Genomic DNA, 10,938 nt, shown 5'->3' with positions numbered 1-10,938 from the left:
TATTACATGCATACCATCCAATATTTTTTTAATATCAAATATGTCACTCATATTTCATTTCTACCATCCATATATTTCATTCATATCACTCATATTTGATATAAAAGTGAACTAAGTGTGGTATATATGTAATATTAAAATTTTAGGTATTAGATATGTAAATAGAGTGATATAGGATGGCATGTATGTAAATCCCCTTTTAAAAAATTATGAAAAATAAAATACAGTATAGAATTTTGATTTTTCTATGGAGAATGAGGGGTAGGGACTGCAAACAAACTAGAGGACAAGAAATTCATAGGGACCTTTGGAGAAATTTATTCTGAAAGATTGTATTTTAGTGAAGAATAAAACAAGAAAAATAAAGAAAATTTTAAGGCTTAAAAATATAAGTTAATTTAGGGTTTACCAATTTTTTTTTATCTTTTTTATCAGTATGGATAAAAAAAAATCTAAAATTGTTTTTAACTTATAAATATACTAAAGTGTATCATTGTATAGTTCTCTTTCTTAGACTTCGTTTGTGAAAATTTTCCTACTGTGATCTACAATAACTTTTAGTACTTTTTTCTTTGAAAATAGTGATCAAAAGTTATCATAAATGAAATCTTAATTGTGTTTAACAGGAGCATTGACGAGAGCAACAACTATAGGTATTTTCGGGACCAGCCAATGCCTGAAGGACATTAAGGTATATATTGTCGGCGCTAAACAAATCATAAGGTAATCTTGCTACTCCAAGAACACTAATGAATAGACGCTCATTTATGAACTTTTCAAAAGAATTGTGTTGATTCCAACTAGGTGGAACCCTACATATGAATGTTGAATGTTGCTTTCTATTTTAAGGCTTCATTTGGGACAGCATTCTCACTGCTTTCTAAAATATTAATATTACATGCTTATCACTCATATACAACTTTAATATCAAATATATCACTCATATAATTTATTTCTACCATTCAAATATATCACAACCCCCCCCCCCCCCCCCCCCTGATAACTACTATAACCTCAAGTTCACTCTTTGTTGAGTTCCTATCTAATTGATCTCTTTAATTCATTCATAGAAATCTTCATTTTTATGTTATATGAAATTTTATTCTTAGCATGATTTGGGAAGTCTATTTTTCTCACTTAATTAAATGGATAAGAGCCTAGAACAAAATTCTAAATGGGTTATGATTATATAAATGATGTCAACTTTTCTAGACTTGCAAGTCATAAGCTAGAGCATTCAAAGAAAAAAAATTTGTTCATGCAAATATGCATTAATAGATACTTTCATATCAAAAAAGATATCAATGTTCATTATCTCCAAAAAATTCTTTGTTAGAGATGTTTCTATGGAATTGAACAGGGAAAGAGCTACTATAGGCTGAAGAGGCAATGGAATGAAACATTTCTGTCCATCTAATTTAGAGAGATACAATAGTGTAATATTAGATATGTAACACATATGAATTAAAGGATTAATAAGAGACACATTTGTTTCCACTATTTCAACCAAAAGTTTAGTGAATCGGATACAATTAGTTCAAACAGATCCACCAATAGATTTGATGGTGAAGCAAATTACAGGGGATTAATAGCATCGATATAGAGCAAGTTGTACCGTATGGTGTGTAAGTATATCTCAACTATCCTTTCGTATTACACTTATTTAATTTGCATGCTTATATTCTTAGAATTTAAGAATATGTTTGGATAGTTGCTGAGTTATTGACGATGGATTTTTCTTAAGGGGCGTGTTGCTCATAGCTATACATATGAAACTGAAGTAAGTAATGAAGCATATTGATCTTGAATATACACAAATATAGATGCAATCTTGAATAGTAATTATGATATTTTTGCGAAAGAAAATTGATCAAGAGGAATGCACATTTGTGAGAATTAAGATGTCTAATGTATTAAGAAGAAGTATCACAAGACAAAAAAAAATTATATGAAATGTCAGAAATATTCAATATTTTTCTTAATTATTATAGACTAAATAGATTATTTCAAAATAAAGAATATGTTGAAGATATGATTTGACACGCAAAATGCATAAATATAATGAATTATTTTGAATCACAGTGTGATAAAGAAACTGAAAATCTTTAATATAGGTACCGTGATTCATAGGATGCCCTATCCTGCTTTACTTGATCAATCATTAAGATTATAGCATTGCACTATATTATTCTGGCGGGCTTTAGTTCCATCTATAATTGCCTACCTTGATCGGAATGATACATAAATTCTTTATTTTTCTAGAAAATAATATTGATATTTATCTTAAGCCTAAGAAAGAGTTATATGAATTATGACGCTTAGGATGTTAAATTAAATGCTAAATTCTATAATCAAGGCATCGTAATAAAGCCTTTAATTTCTACAAGACTTATTTTGACTACAAAGTAAAATAATATTTCTCAGACAGTATATATAAGTTTAATTTTTAAACTGTACTTTTTTCTTAACATGAGATATTATTGGTTGCTTTAATTAAAATTTTTTTTCTCTAATTCTAATGAATAATGTAGGTTGAAAATAAAAAGGTTTTTTATTTAATTGAAATTAATTAAAAAGTTGACACATGTCGGTACAAAGTGAGTTTTGATGAGGATCGTTAGATTGTCCGTTTTACAAATCGATTTCATTAGAGCGTCGTAGATATGCTGTACTATTTATGAACATTTTACTATTAGTTTTAAGGCTCATATCTTAAGATATAAAAGATTTATATAGATTATATTTAAAATCTTAAATAATTAATATATACCATAAGTCATTTGATTATTTAGTTATTAAAAAAACTTTAAGCGCGTCTTAAAAAAGCTTATTAGAGGAATATCATTTCTTTCTTCTTATACGTTTTAATAGAGAGACAATTGAAATTCAGAAGAACAAGAGAGGAGGGAGAAAATAGAAGCTAGTTTGGAGGTTGTAGAACTAGTTTGCCAACTGACATGTCTAATTGAAATTTTTGCTCGTCCTGAGGTAGGCTATATTAACCTACCATCTTAATTTTTATTACTTTTATGAATTTATTATTTTTAAAATTTTAATTTAGTAAAACTTGCCAAAAGTGTGACATCTAATTTTTCGCAACTTTACATGTATTTTTAATATGTTTAGTTTTAATGCATTCTGCACATATATAAATGAAATTATAGATCATTTATATGAGTTTTTTTGTATTTTTGAAGAGAAATATAGATATATAAGAAAATTGGAATAATAATTATAAATTCTTTCATATGAGTGATGTAAACATATTGGTTATTCGAATTTATTTATTATTTATTATGGTATGTGAAAAAGATACATTGCATGCATTTTCTTATAAATTTCATAATTTTGGTTTATATAAAATTTTACATGCATTAATTGATATAATAATGAATGTATTAGGTTTTTATTATGTTATATAGTTATGAAATGTGTATATGTAAGAAAAGGATGGCAAAAAATGATTGAGTAATTCAGATTGGTTGGAGATATATTATCTTATAGAGGAGGGTGGGCTCATGGGTTTTTCCTTAAAATAATATTTATGGTGTAATCCTAAATGATATGAAAAGGAGGGCATAAGAAGATTAATTGATATGATATAATACGCCGATGGGCATAAGAAAAGTGACAACTTCTAACATGAAACCTCCTGACCTAAATGACTTGTGATTGAGACTGATTTCTATAAGGTTGACCTACAAAACTTGAAATAGAAAAAAACATCAAAGATAGTTGGATGCCTTCTTTGCTTACGATACTGCATATGCATGTGTGTGTGTGTGATAGTTTACTGACCCCTAGTATATTATTACTATTTTTTGATCAATGCTCCTACGATATATATTTATACTGATATTTATTGATCATATAACATGTTACTATTTCATTGATTGTTACAAGCTTTTACAGTTATATATTTATATTGATAATGATTGAATGATTGTATGCATACTATTTCAATTACTTTGCATTGATTTTAGTTGTAGGTTTTGATAACATATTAAGCTATTAGCTCACTTTGTCATTTTATATATAAAAAAAAATGATTAGGATATAGTGGAGTAAGGATAGATCATATATTCAAGTTTTATTTTTATTTTTATTTTTTTGCATTTTCTTTAGTTTTAATCTTTTGTAGTCAAAAGCTAAATGATAGACTAATTAATGAATATATGGATTGAACTATTAACTATTCTACATGAATTTTGAGAAATTAATACATTTGGTTATTTTAATGAATATGTATGATTTAGAGTTTCTTCTGCTGATGATTGTATTGCTTAAAAGAGATCAGTGACTCTAGTAGATTAATTAACAGATAAATTGACAATTTTTCCAAAATTATACCCTATGGTGTTATAAGGATAAACATTTAATGTGTGTTCTACATTAATGTTGACAATCAATTATTTTTTAGCATATGAAATGTTGTGTGAGTAGAGCACAAAAGGTAAATTTGCTTAGTCTTGTTATTCATAAGATACATAATCTTTATGGTTACACAAACTAAGAAATTCTCCTATATGGGCCATTGTCATTGGCAACTAGATAATCTCATTTTTTACCACCAAAAATGTTATTTTGATAACACATAGGAAATTTGAAATGAGTCTAAAAGGAGTCGTGGTACTAAAATTCCATCACATTTACAAGATATCCAATTTTCTATTGGCACATTAAGTAAAGCTTTCTAAAAAGAGGACGTAATGTACAAGGTATTAAAGGATGAAAGAAAAAATTAACTTTCTTTAACTTACATCACTAGGTGTATAACTTATTACCACATAATATGAATGTTATGCATATTGAGAAAAATATTTATGATAATTTCATTCAAACTTTGCCTGATGTAGAAAAATCTAAAAATAACATACAAGCACAATAAGATTTGGTTGAAATGGGAATAAAGAGCAAACTTCATTCATCAACTATTGAGGATTGCCTCTACATTATGCCAACAACTTCTTCCATAATGTCAAAAAAAGATAAATTGATGTTATGTAAAGTTTTTTAAAAAATCCAAAATGTCTAAAGCCTACACATTAATTAAATATCTCAAGATGCGCCAATGTAGCTGAGTGTAAAATTATGGGCATAAAAAGTCATAATTGTCATGTTCTTATATAAGACATTCTACCCATTGCTCTAAGATTTTGTGCACCATCAGAAGAGGTTATGTGCATTCTTGCGGAGATGAGATATTTAGAAAATCAATTTGTGTAAAGGTTGTCATCCCCAATGAATTAGAGATGTTACAAAATAATATTATAATATGACTATATGCCAAATGGGAAAATGATTCTTCATGAACTTAAACACTTAGTAGAGCAAATAAAATTAATTAGGTGGTCCTATTGAATATGGATGGATGTACCCATTTAAAAGATAACTTATAGTTTTTATCACTTGTTAATAATATGTACTCAAGTACAATATGATTTTTTATCTTTCATAAGAGTTTTTAATATTTGCAAATTAATTATATTTTCCTTGCACTTTTTATATAAATACCTTGTATTGATGTTCACATATGTTTTTCTCTTCATCATGATCTTTTATATATATATAGCTCTTAAGGAGTCTTCATAGAAGGTCGAAGTACTTTGAATTGTGCTGTGATTTTGCTTATGAATTTATTCACATTATGCCCTAAAGTTAAAGCAATATTCTTTCTTTTTCATTATTGATGTAGAAAGTGCCTTTAACCTATAATTCAGACTTCATTCTTAATATTTCCAAGGAAGCACTTTCTCCTAACTTCGTTGATTTAATTAAGCATTTCAAATTATAGAAAGAACTTTGGTAAGGTGATCGTACATCTTCTCCTTTTTTATTATTATAGGTAATGTCATAACTGATACTATTATTAAAAATATTTAATTTGTTGATTATACCCTTTAATAGTGTAAAGATGCTATATCTCAAACTTTAATAAACAAGTGCAACCTATGACAATAGATTTAGATGGAAGAAACATGACTTCCTACTAATAAATATCATTATGCACCATTTTTGCTTTGATTTAGATATAATGCCTTTGAAGATCATCTATAAAAAATCAACACCCTTAGTAACAATATTTATTAAACACTGTCGTTGTCAGGTCCCAAGTTCTGAAGAAAAAAAAGTGGAGGGTTGCGTTAGGTAGTCGACATCCAGCATAAATCTTGTTGAATAATCATGACTTGAATCCTATAAAAAATTGTGTTGAACCCCATGTAGTGGGACAAAGGCTTGATGTTGTTGTTGTATATTAAAGGTTACATAAAGTATGCAGCTCAACTTAATCTGTTGGTCATGAGCTTTGGTCATCGAATTCATTGCCAGAAATAACATCACAACAATATTTTGACATTGTACGTAACAAGAGATTATTACGTGCGGAGTTTGGATCGGAGAACTATTCGATTTTTGTGAATGTGCGCAGTAAAAGCACAGTTACTGTCCACCACTGCATTTTTATTGTGCTTTTACATACTGTGCACACTCACAAAAATCGGATGCAACTTCTATCCATACTCCGCATTTAATAATATCTTATATGTAACGACGTGTAGAGAAAACTATAAGCACAAGAATCAATCGGCATACACAACTTTGTAGTCGCTGAAAAGCTGATCTACAGTATTACCAAGTAGTTCAACAAAGAAGTCATTGTTATATCCATCCTTCATCTTAGCATTAAGCTTCGCCATGAACCCAGAGTTTAAGCCGACCATCGCAGTAGTCAAAGAATCGCGCCGTGACGTCGTAGCCCTGATCCCACCGGTCTCCCTGCCCAGGCTTCACCTAATGGCCGTCGAGTGGCTCGTACCCAGCCTTAAGCCTCACGTAGTCGGCCACCCCTTCGATGAGCCCTAACGTCGCTCGTCTCTTCCCATACCACTGCCACACGTGTGTGGTCTCGTGGCACATCACGCCAGTGATCTCCGTCTTCACGTCGCCATGGAAGTTCTCTATGTATTGAGCGCTTACGTGGATAGTGTTTCCTACACTGCAGGCAGAGAGGTGAAGGAAGAGTATTCTTCATTTTGGTGATTCCTATTTCCTTGGTTGTGTGTAGGGGTGTCAATTTCGTGTCACGGGTCGGGTTCGGGTCTGACCCGGAACTGACCCGGGTTCAAACGGGTCGACCCTAACCCAACCCGGTTAGGTAAACGGGTCGAAAATGCGAACTCAGACCTGACCCGGCGGGTTGCCGGGTTGACCCGACTCGGGAAAGCTGGTCCCGCTGGGCGAGTGCGGGCGGGGTCGCGCGCAGAGCGGTTGCAGTGGGTGCGTAGCGACGCAGTGTCGGGTGCGTATTGCGGGGCCGGGTCGCGTATCGCGGGGTGTCAAAATGGGTATTCGATTGGGACGACCGGTGCGCAGTAAATGGGTCTGCTTTTTTTTTTTAATTTAAATAATTTAATAATATGATTATTTTAAAATTTGGTCAATGTGATAGTCAAATAAACTTAGATAAATGAACAATATGCATTTCTTATTTCAGAAAACTATGAATAAATAAAATACAATATAGAATTCTGATTCTGTATTAAGATTTTTTATAAAAGCCTTTTACTTTCCTAAGTTCGAATATATACATATTTATAAATTCCTAGTTTGTATAAAATATTTTTATTTTTTTAATTTTATGCTATATATCTCGCTTATTTTGACTCATTTTAATATATTTTTTGCATCAGAGAATCTCATGCAGAAAATTTTTTTTTTCTATTTTATGCGCTGAATTGGTCCAAATAGTAGAAATTCCAAAGGCCGAAATTTAGAAGTGCACTTCCCCAATTTTTGACGTGTAGTATTATAGTTTTATTGTATGCGCCATAGAATATTAGAATAAGAGCATATTTAGAATCATTTTTATTTTTTATGTCATCATCATTATTATTATTATTATTTTTAAATATTTTTGTTTAAATTTATTTTAAGGAAATGTAACATATATTAATATCATGTAGCAATTCAGATCATTCTTACCTATACTATATAAGCACAAGTAGAATATTTATATTTACTAGATACTAACACCCTTGATTCTAAGTAAACATCAAAAGTATCACTTATTACCGTCTCAGTTAAAAATCTTGCTAAGTGATGTCATGCCACGTTAGCACACTATCTTATGTCTTCTTAGGGCTTCGTTTGGGACGATCTTTCTTGCTGCTTCTTAAGGCAGTTTTTTAGTACGCAAATAATTAAAATTCTGTACTAAAAGCTGCTTTTAAAGAATGGCAACAGATGAAAGTGCGTCCCAAATGAAGCCTTAGTCGAAATAGCGGGGCTTAGTAGGCCGCGTTGATCCACCCTGGTCATGCGCCGGTGAATATTCATTATAAATTTTCCTCATGCTTTTTTATGTCAGCGTGGGTTTCGGGTTTAGATAACAATAATAAATGGCATTTCCTCCATTGATCTCAGACGTGATTTCCTCTATGTACCAATCACTGCCACCATGCTTACTCATTGGATTTAGTGAAATCATCGCCATGAGACCATGAACTTTCTCTTGTGTTATTCATAGAGAGTATTAGTACGAAGTGGTTAAATTTGTGTAAATATTAAAGGTTTCGATATCAAATACAGGTTAGATGAGAAGGTGTTTTAAATGTTATGTATGTATACCCACAGTTATTTTCTTAAACATAAAAATAAAATTTTAAGGTGTTTTGAGTGTTATTTCACTGTCAAAGCCATGAACGCTGCAACGCATCATATAGCGCCTCTACATTGCCAACATTCAGCACCACCTTGGCCGACCAGCCAGGGTTGTAGCGCACAATAGTCGTCACCACCCATCATAGCTACTCTAACTAGACGAACACACCATCATCAGCTTAAAATCAATTTAATTCAAAATTATATACATAAAATCATATTTTTAAAAATCAAATGTATTTCATTTTTAAAATAAAATAAAAATAAATAAATAATAAATAATCTCATAGAACCCTTAGTCAATTCATTCTTTATTACTTCATTACAAATTCATTATACTTTTATTTTTTAAAAGTGTATATGCTTATATAGACAAATGTATTGTCTCTATCATATTCTTGTGGTTCTTCGACCCAACGCAAACGTGATAATATAATTGGGATTACATTTATTTGCTTATGTGCTTGAGATTTATAGTTGTTGGTGTATGTTTTACTATACTTAGTTTGAATAAAGATTAAGAACATACAGATACAAAGTTATAACGAGATTATAATTGTTACCTAAAAATTCTAAAAAACAAAAAATCATTGACTGCATCGTCCCGTAATGCAATAATATATCTAAATAATAAAATAAAAATTCTTTTTTTGCTCATTAAAAAAAGCTCTATTTTTAGCTTCCAGCTCTCTTGCTTAGCAAAATTAGGCTTTGAATTGTTGGGAGATTTTTTATTGCTTTTAGTATAAAAATTAGGTATTTTAATACTGGAAGCTGGCTTTAAGAAGCAAAAGAAAATCGTCCCAAATAGAGACTAAAGGCCGTTTTCATATAAATTTTTTTTGAATCTATTTTAATATATTCCAATAGACAAGCGCATATAATTATTATATATGATATAATATTAATAATGCTCCCCTTAGTCTACTTCGACCATTTAAAAAAAGCTGACTACCATTGCTTATAAATTAGAACTCCGATTGGTCCGTTTATTGGGCAATAACAATATTCTTTCTTATTTTTTATGCTTGAAGGTAGCTTCTCTCAAAATATAGTGCTTTTTTAACCTCCTTCACTCTTTCCTCAAGCATCCTTGGGAAACAATAGACTATATACCCACAAAATGTCAAGCTCGTTTACTATCTTCCATAAGATGAAGATTTTGTTTGGGAAGACTTTCTTAGCTGCTTCTTAACAGCAGCTTTTTTAGTAGAAAATTTTTAATTTTCGTACTATAAAACGCCGTTATAGAACGCAGTAAGCAAAGTCTGCTCAGACTTAGTCGAAGTTCAGTTTATGAGTAAGCTTAAAGGCATGAATTAACTGTTATTCGTTTGGATCATTCTTAATCTGCTTTTAAAAGTAACTTTTTGTGCAAAAAATTATCAACTTCTCTTAAAGCAAATTTTTTTATAGCAAAATTTGAAAGTTAAAAAAAAAATACTGAAAAGCAGTAAGAAGTGGTCCGCAAAAAAAACGCTAAATACATCTGTAACTAACTATCTTTGGTGGGGAAGTGGGATGCCATTGCATGTTCTTTGATTTTTATCTAGATAACTCCATGGACTTATAATGATTGTTAGTGTTGAGTTTGTTGTTTTAGGTATCATTTAATTGGGAGTACCAAAATTTTGTTACATTCAGAGAAAGTTTTCAAATAAAAAAGAATGCTTTAAGAAGCAAGTAAAAGAGCTGACCCAAAATAAAGCCTTTCAGTCTCTCCATAGATGATCTTCATATGTGTTTCTAATTTTACTTATAATCTTGTTTATCCTTTTCTAATTTTTATGCATTAATGGCATGCTTTTCTCCAACGTGCATAAGCATGCTAGAGGCCTGCCTTTTGATAGACTACCCACATGCTTTGCTTGGAGCATAATCTTGTTGAGTCTATCTCAATTAGTTCTAGAGAGATTACTTAAATCCTTATTGTTATAACAAATTGCTTTATTATTTAGCTTTAATTTCCATTTGTGGAGCGTCTTATCCTTTTGAAATGTTCCTAAGTTTTTTTAATTGAGGCATAACTATTCTTTATAACATAAAGGATAAATAGGGCTAATGTTAAGTTTAGCATGGAGTTTGGATGCCACCAAATTAGGTATGTTGAAGATGTTAAGGCTATATAGGACTACTTACTAAGATTCAATTGCTCTGATTTCGATTTGGAGGAACGGACGACCTTAAGTGAAGTTAGCTCGAGCGCGGATAAACTTTAGTTTGTCCATGCACCATTGGAGAAATAGTTCAAGTGGGGTTCAAGAAAACCTAAAAGAG

General features: G+C 30.7%; 1 pseudogene; it reads right to left on the bottom strand.

The window, feature by feature from the left end:
- Window positions 1–6,581: 6,581 nt before the first annotated feature.
- Window positions 6,582–6,997, bottom strand: LOC114579904 (annotated as a pseudogene).
- Between the last annotated feature and the right edge of the window lie 3,941 nt (window positions 6,998–10,938).

This window comes from Dendrobium catenatum, unplaced genomic scaffold (genome assembly GCF_001605985.2).
Source record: "Dendrobium catenatum unplaced genomic scaffold, ASM160598v2 fragScaff_scaffold_706, whole genome shotgun sequence".
In the NCBI taxonomy this organism is placed as follows: domain Eukaryota; kingdom Viridiplantae; phylum Streptophyta; class Magnoliopsida; order Asparagales; family Orchidaceae; genus Dendrobium; species Dendrobium catenatum.
This window is presented reverse-complemented; position numbering and strand designations above follow the sequence as displayed.